The sequence below is a fragment of the Panicum virgatum genome, chromosome 7K (assembly GCF_016808335.1).
Source record: "Panicum virgatum strain AP13 chromosome 7K, P.virgatum_v5, whole genome shotgun sequence".
NCBI lineage: Eukaryota > Viridiplantae > Streptophyta > Magnoliopsida > Poales > Poaceae > Panicum > Panicum virgatum.
The window spans coordinates 44,203,483-44,218,387 of NC_053142.1; positions in this window are offsets into that span (position 1 = coordinate 44,203,483).

Below are 14,905 nucleotides of genomic sequence, written 5' to 3' on the forward strand. Positions count from 1 at the left end.
CTACCGAGTCGAATTAGCTGGCCGTGACGTTCGTTCTGCAGTTCTGCTCGCTTTCGCTAATCACAACATCAGGTTGGATTGCCACAGGTTATTAATTAACCAGCCCCACCATTGGGAGGGGGGAAAAAGGTAACCGCGCACTAGCTAGCAGTTTCGTGCGACGGAGCTTTCAGGTGATGGATGTGATGACGCCGGTAATTAGCATCGCCGGCGGCGTGTCGACGCAGTTACGCCGGTCCTAGCGCGGCGGCGGTTCTAATGGCGGCTTGTGGCTTACTAATTAATGTTGGGTTTGGACCCGCACTGAGCTCGCAGGGATCGCTCCGCTCGCATAGCACGACCTCGAGGAAGGATTCAACCGCCGGCGCTCGGCGTCCACGAAAACGGGAGGCGTCGTCGTATCGCTGCCATCGAACGCTCGATGCTGATGTGTATTAATTCCGGCATTCACCTGTAGTAATCAGTTCGTGCTCAATTTAATCACAACTTAAGAGCATGTTTTATAGTTTCCTCTGCTCGTCGCCGGTTGCGGGCGGCAAGGCGCGAGCCAAAGGGGCGGGTCCCGCTTGCTCATCCAATCGCGTCACGCACGGCGTGTTTTCGCCGACCGCCGCCGGCGCGTAGCTACGTGCCCGGTCCCTTCTCTCTCCGTTTCTCTTCCCTCCACATAAATCTGTGCCGACTATCTGCCCGCCATAATACCTGCCCTAATTAATCGCAAACTTTTTCGCCCCTGGCGGTGGACCACCATCTATCGGCCTCCTCAACCAATCAACGTACTACGTAGAGTATGCCAACTGGCTGAGGAATGAATGTGTGTTCCTGTCCGGACAGCTTGACAGCATGTGGCTGCGTAGACGACGTTGCCACTGGCGCAAGATTGTCGGACCGAGAAATGAGACCCTGTGCGATGTGCGTAGTCAAGGCTGAAAATCTCCGGAGGGGCATGAAGTCAACATAGTACAAGTCCTAAACAAATACAAGATGGACATGTCTACTGTAGATATGGCACCAAGAGAACTGACCTAGGCTCGTCGTCGTCGTCAGTCATGGCCTCATGGCTGCTATAAAACAATTGGCAGCCGATCGGTTTCCTCACCAGAGCGGTGACTGAACTCGCTTTCCACGAATTGATTACGTGTTGGAGCATAGCACGCTGAGTACGTACGCCGTGAACATACGGTGCTTACGCGGATATATACTGCTGGAAATCTGGTATGCTAGATGTCTAGATGGTAAGATGGAAATGATGATAGATTTATTCGAAAGTCGCTTCACAATCTAATTTAATACGGAGCTCCAGACGGGATCAATAACATCCAACCCAATATAATCACCGCGTGATCGCGATTTATCCTGTAAGTAGCCTCCAGTTGTTCCAACAGTTACTCATATGTTTTGTCCAACGATCTGCCGTGGGTTCTTTCTGGGAAAGTATGTGGTTAAATACTAAGACCAAATTGTAGTCAATGGGGTTGAAAGTTTCTTGCAGAAACTACTGTACATTGATCAAACGTAGGAAAGATAGGGATGGAAGAAAAAGTAAGGCGTCACAGGCACAAAAGTTCAGTAAACAAGCTATAAAATTATCTGATAGGAGTACAAGTTAATGCAGTACTGAATCAACAAGACAAATGACAAAATAAATTATGCGACAGAATATATTGAAAAGTAATTTTTCTACCCCTATACGACCAGTTTTTTTTTTGGCTATGAAATTAAGGATCTGCCTCACTGTACGGTGATTTAGATGGGCACATATAGAAATATAAAAATGTCCTTTTAGACATTGCAACATCATTTACAACCTGCGCACCTGAATTTGAGTCTTCGGATTCGGTCAAATTGAGGATTCTAACTGACCAAACTTTTTCAACTTGGCTTGTCAATATATATGACAAGCTACGTCCATTGACAACATGTACTTCCAAAACATGTAACTTTCACTATTTCAAATGAGATAGTTTTACCAAAATTGCAAATCAACATGTCAGACTAGACAGTGCCGCTGTCCTAAATGACCTGCGTTAGTACCCGGGGGAGTATACAACTCTAATTTGGTTTTCGCTGGCTGGCATTGCTGTGCTGGCCGCCGTTGCACCTCTCCACCCGGACATTTCTGAGGGACCGAAACTGGCGACCAGAGGGGGTGAATGGGAGCCGATCAAAATTTCTCTCGAAATCGATCCATCGGCCTATATCCCGAAAATCACCACAAGCCCTCGAACCTAGGGTGAGAGAGTAGCTATGGACTAGCTATCTCTAAGCAAAAACCCCTAGAAAGAGAAACGGAAGCAACACGGAAAAACTCCCCAAACAGCAGCTCTGCTGAGTCAGACCGGTCTGACCGCTAACACAGACCGGTCAGACCGGTCGGGCTGGAATTTGAATTTCCAGACCGGTCAGACCGGTTACACAGACCGGTCAGACCGGTTGCTCCCAGACAGCCCGCAATCAAAGCTTCAAAAGGCAAATCTCGAGCAAACGAAGTCCAAATCCAACGAAACTTGGAGGATACCTTCACACCTGTCCCGTGAACATATCCCCAAGAGATCTCTCCCAAAAGATTAAAGGATCTTGAGAATTCGGGGAAAGATCAAAGTGGATTGGGGTTTTCTCAAGAACACAAAAACCTCCAATTCGTGAGAACTCGCGATTCCAGGGGATTTGGCACTAGGCTAGATGCATCGGAATCATCACAAAGAGTTCAACAAAGCACGAATCCAAGGGCTCGATTCCTCTAAACACGAAGCATCCCAAAAGAGGAGAAATCAAACCCAAAACGCAAGAGAGGAAGGGGAGGACGAATACTCAGCACACATAGATGATCTCAACAAGATTTCATTCATAAATTTCAGATGAATTCACCTATACAAAGCTAGAGCCATCCGCCCATCATCCTACCCACTAAAATTGAGAGATTAGCTAAACCCTAACCCTCTTTTGCGTTGGAGTTCTTGGCCCTAACCTGAAGCAGGGGCAGGGAGAAGGAAAAACGAAGAGAATACAAAAGACTCAAGAGACTCAACCAGCCACGGGCTGGTGGGGGTATTTATACCCAGCTGCTGCGGCCAGACAGGTCAGACCGGTCCATGGGACCGGTCAGACCGGTCGGGTCTGCATCAGCCCACTGTACAAACTCAATCGACGGCGGAGTTTCTTTCTTCGACTCGAAGTCTTTGCTGCGATGCCGCCACGTCGACGAAGTACCGGTCCGCGGTTTTGGAGGGTCCGTGAAACCCGGGTAGGTGGCCGGTTTTGAGAAAACCGCAAAAACACCTCGCGCGGGAAGATTCCCGCCTCCACGCCGTGGCCCTAGACGTCGTTCCCGCCTGGGCCTTCTGACGGCCCTAGACGCCGCCCGACGCCCGTCACCTCCTCGCCCGCAGCGAGGCCGTCGACGCCCGTCGCCTCCGTCAGTCCCGAGACCGACGCCCGTGCCTCCACGACTTGGCGTCTTCGACCGCCGTCCGCCTGCTTGGTTTTGTGGCGCAAACCAAGAAACCCGCCTTCCGTCGCCGCTTACGCCCTCGATCCAGGAATGGACGCCTCAGCTGCCGCCCGGCCCGAGCTCCTCCACGGCAACTCTCCGTCGACACTCGACGCTCGTGTACCTGCAATCCAAAGACCAAGCGCACGATCACACCGCACGGTTGACAATTCACTCATCACAAACATGATAGATTAATCTCATTCCTCAATTTCCCGCCGGCGCAATGGCAATCATCTTGCTGTCCGCCGCCGGCAACGTCCGCCCAGGAATAGACCCTCCTCTACAGAAACTCTGGACATGATCCCAACACCAGCGCGAGAGAGAAGCAGAGCCAGCTCCGATCCCGCCGCCCCCAGCGGACACCGCTCGCGCGCGCTCCATCTCGGCGCGTCCGTGGAGCCCTGGTCGAGACCGTACGACAGCGACAAAGATTGGCAGCCTACGCATCTGCGAAACCGTGTGAATCCAGACCCACCAGGCGAGACCGTACAATCCATCCGTACCGCACGGGGGAGGGGCCGGGCATGGGTATTGGTCCCCGGTCGGTGGTCGCACACGTAGAGTGGCGGGTCGGATCGACTGGTCTGCGTCTGCGTGTCACCGTGTCAGCATGCATGTATGTACGGAGTACTCTACTTAAGGCTAGCGGGTCCCATAGCCTTGCGAGTTCGCTGTGCGAGCTTGTTTCTTGCTGCTGCAGAGTTCAGCGCCTGAGCTCCCGCATCCGTTTCATCAGTTCCTCATGCATGAACTTGAACTTGTGCGTGACGGTGAAGGTGTAAACAGAGTGATGGACTGACGACTGATGTCCCCCTGATCCACCGCGGCAGGCACGCACATGCATCCATGCATTGTGTCCCAGAAAATCGCGTTCCGGGGCCAGTGGAGTGCGTACGTTGGGTTCGGTTGGTCTGCGGTCAAATGCATCAACCACGCGTGTTGCCGTGTACACACACCTCCAGTCATCAGGCTATCCACACTCATTCTCTTCTATTTTCCTCTCTAAAGAAATATTTCTATCCTAGTCATCGAGATTCTTTCTCTATACCGAATTTCACTACACTCATTCATGCTCTATACGAACTACCCTATATTTTATTCGATCATCTCCAACTACCAATTTTTTCTCTCTCCTCTTTTCCTTTTCCTTTTTCTCTTCTTTCTTTTTTTCCTCATCTCCTCATTTTCTCCGCCGGCTCTCTTCTCCTGCTCCTCCCCTGCTCTTTGCTCTCTCCCTCGTCCAGCCCCGCCCATCCCCGGCGGCACGCATGGCGCCGGCCGGGCGGAGGGCCGCGCGGACGGCCGGGCGGGCCGGAAGCAGAGCTCGGCTCCTCCATGCTGCCATGGCAGGGCGCGCGGAGGGCCATGGCGGGCGCCCCCCGCTCCCTGGAGCTTGTCGACGCCGCGACCGGCCCCTATGGCGCTCGCGGCCGGCGCCCCCTGAAGCTCGCGGCCGCCTGGAGGTCGAGGGCCGCGCGCGGAGAGGCCGTCCGCGGCAATGCCAGGCGAGGTAGGCCGAGGCAGCGCGCGGCGGGCGAAGGGCAGCGGCGGAGGTCCGCACGGGGTAGCGACGGCGGCCGGAGCTGCGCGTGCCCACGCAGGGGCCTGGCTGCGGCGGGGCGGCGCGGTGGTGCGGACCGCGGGAGGGAGGAGCAGGGGCGGCGGCGGCCACAGGAGTGAGGAGCAGAGGCTCCTTGCGGCAGCCGTGGGGCGGAGGACACCGGCCGCGCCGACATGTCTCGGGTCACCGGCGAGATCCACCCCTGCGAGATCCACAGCGGCGGTCGCGAGCTCCGGCTCGCGGCGGCCATGGCGGGCGCCGGTGAGGACGCCGGGCCTCGAGCTCCGCGAGGGAGGCACACGCCGCCGGCGTGGCGCGGTGGAGGCCATGGCGGCGCGTGGTCACGAGGCGGAGGCGCGTGCGCGGCGAGGCGGACCGCGGACACGAGCAGGGGAGGAGGTGGCCGGCGAGCACGGCCGATGGCGTGCGCCTCCTCCCTTCCCCTCCCTCCCTGGCGAACGTGCGGAGGCGGCGAACACGAGCAGGGGCGGTGGGCGCGCACGGGAGGTGCGGCGGCGCGGCGCGGAGCTGCGACTGCGGGCGGGGCGGAACGGCGGCGGCGCGCTGGGGGGAGGGAGGACGAGGACGAGTAGGGACGGCCGCCTCGTCGCCGTGCCTCCGCGCTCGCCACCACAGCCTCCTCCTGCTCCCTCTCGGCGAGCCGCTGGCCCGGCCCGGCCCCACCCCGCCCCCATGGCGGGTCCGGCCACGCCTCCCACCGGCGCGCTGAAAGCATCTAGGCCCCTAATTCGAGTTTTGGTAATTAATGACAACGGTTTGTGGATTAATGATTTCATTTGAGATAATGAGTATAGGTTGATCCACGGATGAAAGAGATTTGGTTGTGAACGTATGGAGTTTTGGAGATGATGAGCAAAGCTCGGGCTCAAGGCAAAAGTATAAAATAAGGCTTTTATATTTTACCGGTCACAAGGCGTTTAGTGGATGAAAAGTGACCGGATTTGTTGGATAGATAGCCGTACTATCAAGAGGGGTTGTGTACTCATGCTTGACGGGTCTTTAATGCCATTTTGCTCAAAATGTCTAGTTGCATGCATGAGGGCTAACGGCGTTTTGAAAAGATTTGAAAAAGACTAAGTTTGAGAGCTGACTGAGTAACGGCGGACAGTCCGCACCCGAGGGGAGGACAGTCCGCGACCGTTCCAGAGAGCTTGCAAAGTCCCTGGTGGGCTCGCGGACGGTCCGGCCCAGGTGGGCGGACGGTCCGCCACTTTATTTCAAAAGTTGTACCAGAAAGGGTGTCTCTCTGGTGTGGGCTTCAAAGTTGAACGGCGGGCAGTCCGCCCATAGGGCGCGGACGGTCCGCCGGCTAATCTCAGATTTGTACAAGAGAGGATGTTTCTCTGGTTTGGGCTGAAAAGTTAACTGCGGACGGTCCGCTGCTGAGGCACGGACGGTCCGCAGGCTAATCTCAAAGTTGTTCCAGAAATGATGTTAGTCTCTGGTGGTGTGGAACTCTTAACTGCGGACGGTCCGCCTCTGGGGCGCGGACGGTCCGCCAGGGCTTAACGGCTAGTTCTGACATGCATTAAATGCACTCTGACTCACTGGTTTATAACGGTGGACAGTCCGGTTTTTGAAACGCGGACGGTCTGCGACTTCGCAGAAAAGAGTGTAACGGCTAGTTTTTGAAGGGGTGTCTATATATACCCAATGCCCGGCCATTGGGTGTCTCTCTTGGCCATTTGGACAGCATTCTTGACACATTAGAGCTAAGGCATCCCTCTCTCACACACACTTGCTTAGAGATTGCATTCTTGAGAGTGTGAGAGCTTCCTAGTGCATTGCATCAAGAGTTTGAGCTTTGTGGCATTAGGGAAACTTCAAGCAAGCGTCATCAACTTGTTACTCTTGGGAGTTGCCGCTCCCTAGACGGCTTGGAGAAGAGGATTTCGTGGAGCACCTCCAAGGAGAATTGTTGAGGAGCCCCGATTTCGGTTGTGAGAGGTTTTGTGCTCACCTCACCGGAGTGGTGAAGAGCAACTCTTGTGGAATCGAGGTGTGGAGCGGTTTCTTGATTCAAGCCGGCTCAAGATCAAGAGGTTCTTGATAGAGGAGCGGTTGATTCTTGGAATGCACCTCAACGTGGATTAGGGGTGACCGGCAAGTCATCGACACCACGGGATAAACTCTTGTGTCAAGCTTGGTTACTTCTCTTGCTCACTTTAATTGTTGTTTTACTTTGAGCAATTTACTTTACTAGAGCTTGATTTGTATCTTGTCACCCTAGGTTGCAAACACATCTAGAGATAGTAGTAGCATGACATAGGGCTTTCCTTTGTTACTAATTAAATTTATCTAGTGTTATTGGTTTTAGATTTTAAACCGCCTATTCACCCCCCCTCTAGTCGGTGTTCTTGATCCTACAAGTGGTACCAGAGCTAAGTACTTCATTAATTATGGATTTAACCATCTTGGAGTAGAACAATGACTAGTGATCATGGGATTCATGTTGGGAAGCCACCGTTCTTTGATGGGAACAATTATGATTATTGGAAGACTAAGATGTCGGCTCATCTCAAAGCCATGAGTAGAAAGCTTTGGAGAGTAGTAAGTGATGGATATGTCATTTTGGACCCAAAGAGTTTGACACCCCTAGATGAGGAAAATGAGATATTAAATGATTAAGGGGTTAATGTGCTCTTTTGTGCTCTTGATGTGACTGAATTTAATAGAGTCAAGAGTCTCACAAATGCAAATGACATATGGAAGAAGCTCATGGAAATTTATGAGGGCACATCTAGTGTGAAGGAGGCCAAGTTATATTTGCTTAAGGGCAATTTTAGTGAATTTACCATGAAGAAGGATGAGAGTATAGCCGAGATGTTCAACCGGCTAAATGACATTGTGAATGACCTCAAGGGACTTGGATTTGAGGTGCCGGATGGAGATTTCAACCACAAGTTTCTTAGATGTCTTCCGGAAAGATATGACACAATTGTGACCTTACTTGTAAGGTCAAATGTGAAGACCTCAACTCCCACAAAAATATTGGGAGAAATTCTCACCTATGAGATGTTCAAGAAATCTCAAGATGAAGCTCATGGTGGAGAAATTGATATGAAAAGAAAAGTGTGGCATTCAAAGCTCAAGATAGTAAAAATAAAGAAGAAAGTGGATGCCAAGAAGAAGAATCGGATGAGGAGATGGCTCTCTTTGTCAAGAGATTCAATAGAATGATGAGCAAGAAGAACTTTGACAAGAGAGGTCAATCATCAAGAAAAAAATTCTTTTGTGGACAAGACTTGTTTCAATTGTGGTGAAGTAGGTCATATCATTGTCAATTGTCCAAACAAGAAAAAGGACAAGAAAAATGATGAAAAGAAGAAGAAGAAGTTCATCAAGAAGAAGAAGAATGGCCAATCTTATTTTGTTGAATAGGATTCCGATGCAAACTCCGATGATGATGATGACAAGCCATCCAAGGGAGTTGCCGGGATCGCCATCAAGGAGGCTCCATCACTCTTCTCTACACCACATTGTCTTATGGCAAAGTGTGGTGCAAAGGTACAACAAGATGGTGAACTTGATGAACTTTCATATGATGATCTTATTGAAATGCTTAATGATGCCGATGAATTCATGACTAAGGAAAAGGCTAAGTTGAAGGACTTGAAGTTGAAGTTTACTTCTCTTCAAAATTCCTATGAGAAGCTTGGGGAAGCTCACAATACCTTGCTTAATCATGAAAGAAAAGCAACATTGAGCATTGGTGTTAGTTGTGATTTAATTGATGATAAATCTTGTGGCTCTAGCTCTACTAGTTCTATTTGCACCAAAATTGATAACCCATCTTGCAATGAATCTCTCTTTATGGAAAATAATTTGTTAAAGAAAGAGATCACTTGCTTGACTAATGATTTGAGAAAGTGCTATGATAGTAGAGATAAGTTCAACCATTGTTGGGCAAGCCAAAAGTTCACCTTGAACAAGCAAGGGTTTGGATATATTCCTAAGAAAGGGAAGAAGGATTTTGTGCAAACCAAAACTACTTTTGTGAAGAGTAGTGGTAAGACATATTGTGAAAAATGCAAGAAAGTTGGTCATGTTGAGAAGAATTGCACCAACAAGAAAGTCATATCCTTTGATTCAAGTTACATGCTTATGAAAAATTCAAATGGTAATGTTAGTGCAAAATTTGTTGGGATACCTATAAATGGTGCTAAAAAGAATGCCATTTAGGTGCCAAAAGTCTTGGTCACTAACATTCAAGGACCCAAGAAAGTTTGGGTACCTAAAAGAGTTACTTCCTCTTTGTAGGTGAATTACAAGTCCGGAGGAAGACATTGGGTGCTTGATAGTGGATGCACTCAACACATGACCGGAGATCCAATGATGTTTTCCTCTCTAGATGAGAATGTGGGTGGCTATAGTGACATCATCTTTGGTGACAATAGACGGGGCAAAGTCAAAGGAGTTGGTACAATTCCTATCTCAAGCGATCATTCTCTTTCAAAAGTATTGTTGGGTGACTCTCTCAAGTTTAATCTCTTAGCGGTCACTCAACTTTGTGATTGTGGATATAAATGTAGCTTCACTAAAGATGATGTTGTAGTGACTAGCTTGGATGGAAAAGATCACATCTTTACGAAATTTAGACATGTGGATGTATATCTTGTGGATTTTGCTACTAAAGAGGCAAACTTGTCCACTTGCTTATTCACTCAATCATATTTGGGTTGGTTATGGAATAGAAGGCTTGGTCATGTTGGCATGAAGCAACTCAACCGACTTTTGAAGCATGATTTAGTAGTTGGCTTGAAGAATGTAAAGTTTGATAAAGATAAGCTATGTAGTGCATGTCAAGCCGGAAAGCAAGTTGCAAATACTCATCCCACTAAGAGTGTCATGTCAACCGAGAGACCATTGGAATTATTACATATGGATTTATTTGGTCCTACAACTTATAGAAGTTTTGGTGGAAATTGCTATTGTCTTGTGGTAGTGGATGATTACTCAGGATATACATGGGTTTTCTTTCTTCATGACAAGGCCGATACATATGACACATTCAAGAAATTCTTCTCAAGAGCCGAAAATGAATTTGAGCTCAAGGTGAATAAAGTGATGAGTGACAATGGAAGTGAGTTTAGGAATACTAGAGTTGAGGAATGGTGTGATGAGAAAGGAATCAAGCATGAATTCTCAACCAAGTACACTCCGGAACAAAATGGTCTTGTTGAGAGGAAAAATAGAACCTTGATTGATATGGCAAGATCAATGCTTTCCGAATACAATGTTTCAGATAGCTTTTGGGCCGAAGCAATCAACACGGCTTGTCATGCCTCAAATAGATTGTATTGCCATAGATTTTCATAACAAGACCCCATATGAGTTGCTCATTGGAAGAAAGCCAAATATATCATATTTTAGAGTGTTTGGTCGCAAATGCTATATTCTCAAGAAGAGAACTCGGTTATCAAAGTTTCAAAGCAAATGTGATGAGGGTTTTCTTCTTGGATATTCATCTTGTAGCAAGGCTTATCGGGTCTACAACAAAACACATGGCATTGTTGAAGAAGCATATGATGTTGAGTTTGATGAAACAAATGGTTCTCATAATGAACAAGAAAATCTTGATGATGTGAGAAGTGATGGTTTGAGAAATGCAATGAAAAATATGTCAATTGGTGATGTTAGACCAAGAGAAGAAGATGAAGATGAAGATGGTACTTCTATCTCAAATGATCAAGCACAACAAATTGTACAAGATTCAAGTAATGATGATTCTCAAGTACAAGATCAAGTTGGTTCATCTAGTGCACCTTCTTCATCAACTCAAGAACCCATTGTTCCTCAAAGAATTCATCATGTTCTTACAAAGGATCATCCGGTGGATCAAATCATGGGTGATATTAGTAAGGGTGTCCAAACTCGATCTCGCATTGCTTCATTTTGTGAACATTATTCTTTTGTATCTTTTCTTGAATCTAACCGTGTAGATGAAGCATTGAGAGATCCGGATTGGGTGAATGCTATGCATGAAGAATTAAATGATTTCACCCGGAATCAAGTTTGGGATTTAGTTGAGAGGCCCAAGAATTATAATGTTATTGGCACTAAATGGGTTTTTAGAAACAAGCAAAATGAAGATGGAATGGTTGTGAGAAACAAGGCAAGATTGATAGCTCAAGGCTTCACTCAAGTCGAAGGTTTGGATTTCGGTGAAACTTTTGCTCCCGTTGCTAGATTAGAAGCTATTAGAATTTTATTAGCTTATACTTGCTCTCACAACATAAAACTTTTTCAAATGGATGTGAAAAGTGCTTTCTTGAATGGCAAGATTAGTGAACTTGTTTTTGTTGAGCAACCTCCCGGTTTTGAAGATCCCAAGAAACCAAATCATGTATACAAGCTCTCTAAAGCTCTTTATGGTCTTAAGCAAGCTCCACGAGCTTGGTATGAAAGATTGAGGGACTTTCTAATCTCTAAGGGCTTCAAAATTGGTAAGGTTGACACTACTTTGTTCACTAAAGATATTGGTAAAGATTTGTTTGTTTGTCAAATTTATGTTGATGATATTATCTTTGGTTCAACTAACCCAAGTTTATGTGAGGAATTTGGTGAAATGATGTCTAGGAAATTTGAAATGTCCATAATTGGTGAATTGAGTTTCTTTCTTGGACTTCAAATCAAGCAACTCAAGTAAGGCACCTTTGTGTGTCAATCAAAATATGTGAAGGATATCTTGAAGAAATTTGGTATGGAAGATGCAAAACCAATCAAGACTCCTATGGCCACCAATGGACATCTCGACCTAGATGAGGGAGGTAACCCGGTTGACCAAAAGCTTTACCGTTCTATGATTGGTAGTTTGCTTTATTTGACCGCATCTAGGCCCGACATCATGTTTAGTGTTTGCATGTGTGCACGATTTCAAGCCGCACCTAGAGAATGTCATTTGACCGCCGTCAAAAGGATCTTGAGATACTTGAAATATTCTCCTAATATTGGTTTGTGGTATCCCAAGGGTGCTCATTTTGATTTGGTTGGATTCTCGGATTCGGATTATGCGGGGTGCAAGGTTGATAGGAAAAGCACCTCCGGTGGTTGTCACTTTCTTGGAAGATCTCTTGTATCATGGTCATCAAAAAAGCAAAATTCCGTAGCTCTTTCAACCGCCGAAGCGGAATATATCTCGGCCGGAAGTTGTTGTGCACAATTGTTATGGATGAAGCAAACTCTTCTTGACTATGGTGTAAAATTTGATGAAATTTTCTTGTTGTGTGATAATGAAAGTGCCGTGAAGATTGCCTCTAATCTGGTTCAACATTCAAGAACCAAGCATATTGATATCCGCCATCATTTTCTTAGAGATCATGTGAACAAGGGTGATATCAAGATTGATGGTATTGGCACGGATGATCAATTAGCCGATATATTTACCAAGCCTTTGGATGAATCTCGGTTTTGCAAGTTGATAAATGAGTTAAATATCATTGACTTCTCAAATGTGGTTTGAAAACTAGCACATGTGGCATATGGTTCTTTCATGCACTAGTTGTTTCATTTTTCTGAATTTTTGAGGTATTTTTGAGCCATTTATGAGTTTTCATGATTTTACTCGATTTATTTTTGAATTCTTGTTGAAACTTGCTCATATGAGTCTTTTGAATGTTTTCATGCAATATTTGAGATTTTTGGATTTTTATATGAGCAATGATCCCAAATTGGAGTTGGAATTGAGAAAATTGGCAAATTTCTGGGCTGACTGAAATTTGGTACTGCGGACAGTCCGCGGGTAAGGGGCGGACAATCCGCCGTTCATGAGAATTATCCACCAGAGGCTCTGCAGAGAAGTTGTCAACCGCAAAAATACACTGCGGACAGTCCGCCAAAGGACCGCGGACAGTCCGCCAGAGGCTGTGCAGAATTAGCCAGAGGCAGTGTCAGTCGGGTTGCAGTGTAGAATATTCAGATGCGGACGGTCTGCCAAAGGACGCGGACAGTCCGCGACTGAACAGAATGGTGGGGTCGGCCAGACTTGACTTATATTGGATGTCCCTCTCACTCCCCCCACCAAACCGCACACATCCTCCAAAAGGCTCTCTCTCTTTCTCTCTTAAGCACGTGGGGGAGACGACAAGGTCAAGCCTTTTTGGAGTGGTTCCCGGACGGTCCGAGAACATCCCCGGACTCTTCTCAAGATTGTGCATCATGTCCTCTCGGTATTTCGATGAATCCCTAACTCTTGTTCTTGAATTTCTTTATTGGAAAGAGTTAGGGTTAGATGCTCCGATCTATTTTTGGACCATGGATTCTTGAAAAATACTTGGGGGATTTTATTCCTAGTGGTGAGGAGATGCTATAGTTATAATTTGGTTGGTGGATTTGAATCAAAACTCAAAATATGGGTGAATCAAATATGAGGGCGATTTTGTGTTCCTGCGCAGAACAGATGGGTCGCGGACAGTCCGCCTGCTGGACGCGGACGGTCCGCCGTGGTAGTTCATGAACCGCGGACGGTCCGCGTTCAGAAGTGCGGACGGTCCATTAGTATCAGATTTTTCAAATCAATGCTGAATTGACTTATATCATTATGGGTTGATCCTATTGCTTTGGTAATTGTTCTTATGGTTAAATCTTGATCTCAGGCCACCCCAGAAGATCATCAAGGCCACTGCTTCTAAAATCAAGAAGGCAATGACATCCAAAAAAACAAAGAGACAGTGATGACTCGGATGATGTGGACTATGCTCCAAATGTCAGTGAGATGGCTGCTGCATCTTCAGTGGGAGATGTTGGTGATGAGTCTTCAGAGGAAGATACTGAGGGGGTTGATAATGATGTTACAGATTTGATGGGGCTGGATCTACCTAGTCGACAGTGGACTGCAGAAAGCTATGCAAATGCAAGAGCAGTGGATCAGTTCAGCTTGCCTCGTGACACCAACATTCTCTTCTTCAAAACCGAGGTACAAAAAGATGTTTACTTTGGTCATCTAATTAAGAAAAATGTATTCAAACATCAGACCATTGACCTAGGCTATATGAGACAACAACAAGTCATGACTGATCTAGTAGATAGATTTCAGCAAATGGGGTTAGCAAATTTTTTGCAGCATAGGTGTGATTGGAATGAAACTGTGATACGCCAGTTCTATGCCACTCTAGAGATCAACATGGTTGAGGAAACATTTAGGTGGACAACTGGCAAAAGAACCTATGGTGCTACATTTGCACAGTTTGCTGAGGTAAATCAATTGGATTATAATTTCATCAATAGTGAGCAAAGTATGAATGTTGTGTTAGAAAACCCTCTAGATGAGAATGACTACCCCATGTTCTATGAGCCTGCACATCTTGGAATTGCTAGAAGCTTTGGGGGCACTCAGGGTCTGAGGCATCATCTTGCAGTGATCAATAAAATTGTTAGAGTCACATTCATGCCTAAGAGTGGCAACAAGGACAAGATTAGAGGGCACTATTGGAATGTGATATCTCATATCATGAATGGAAATAGAATCAATGTCATTGCTCTTATCATGGATCAGCTTGCAGATTTGAGGCTTAACATGGAAATGAACTTATATTTTGCTCCATATATTATGTCCATCATCAAGGTTAAGTCTAGCTTCAGAGGGTTATGTGAAAGCAAGCACACTCCTTTCAGGCCATTCAAAAATGACAATGCTTTCCTCTTGAGGCCTTTGACTCCTTTCCCTGGAGATGATATGGATGCTGAAGCACAGGGGCAAGATGATAGTGATGATGATGCTCACATGGGAGCAGCTGCAGCTCAGCATGCCATGCCACCACCGCATCCTCCAGTACAGCAGCAGTGGGCCCCTCCAGCTGGCTACTTTGACCCATACTTTACATCCATGCAGG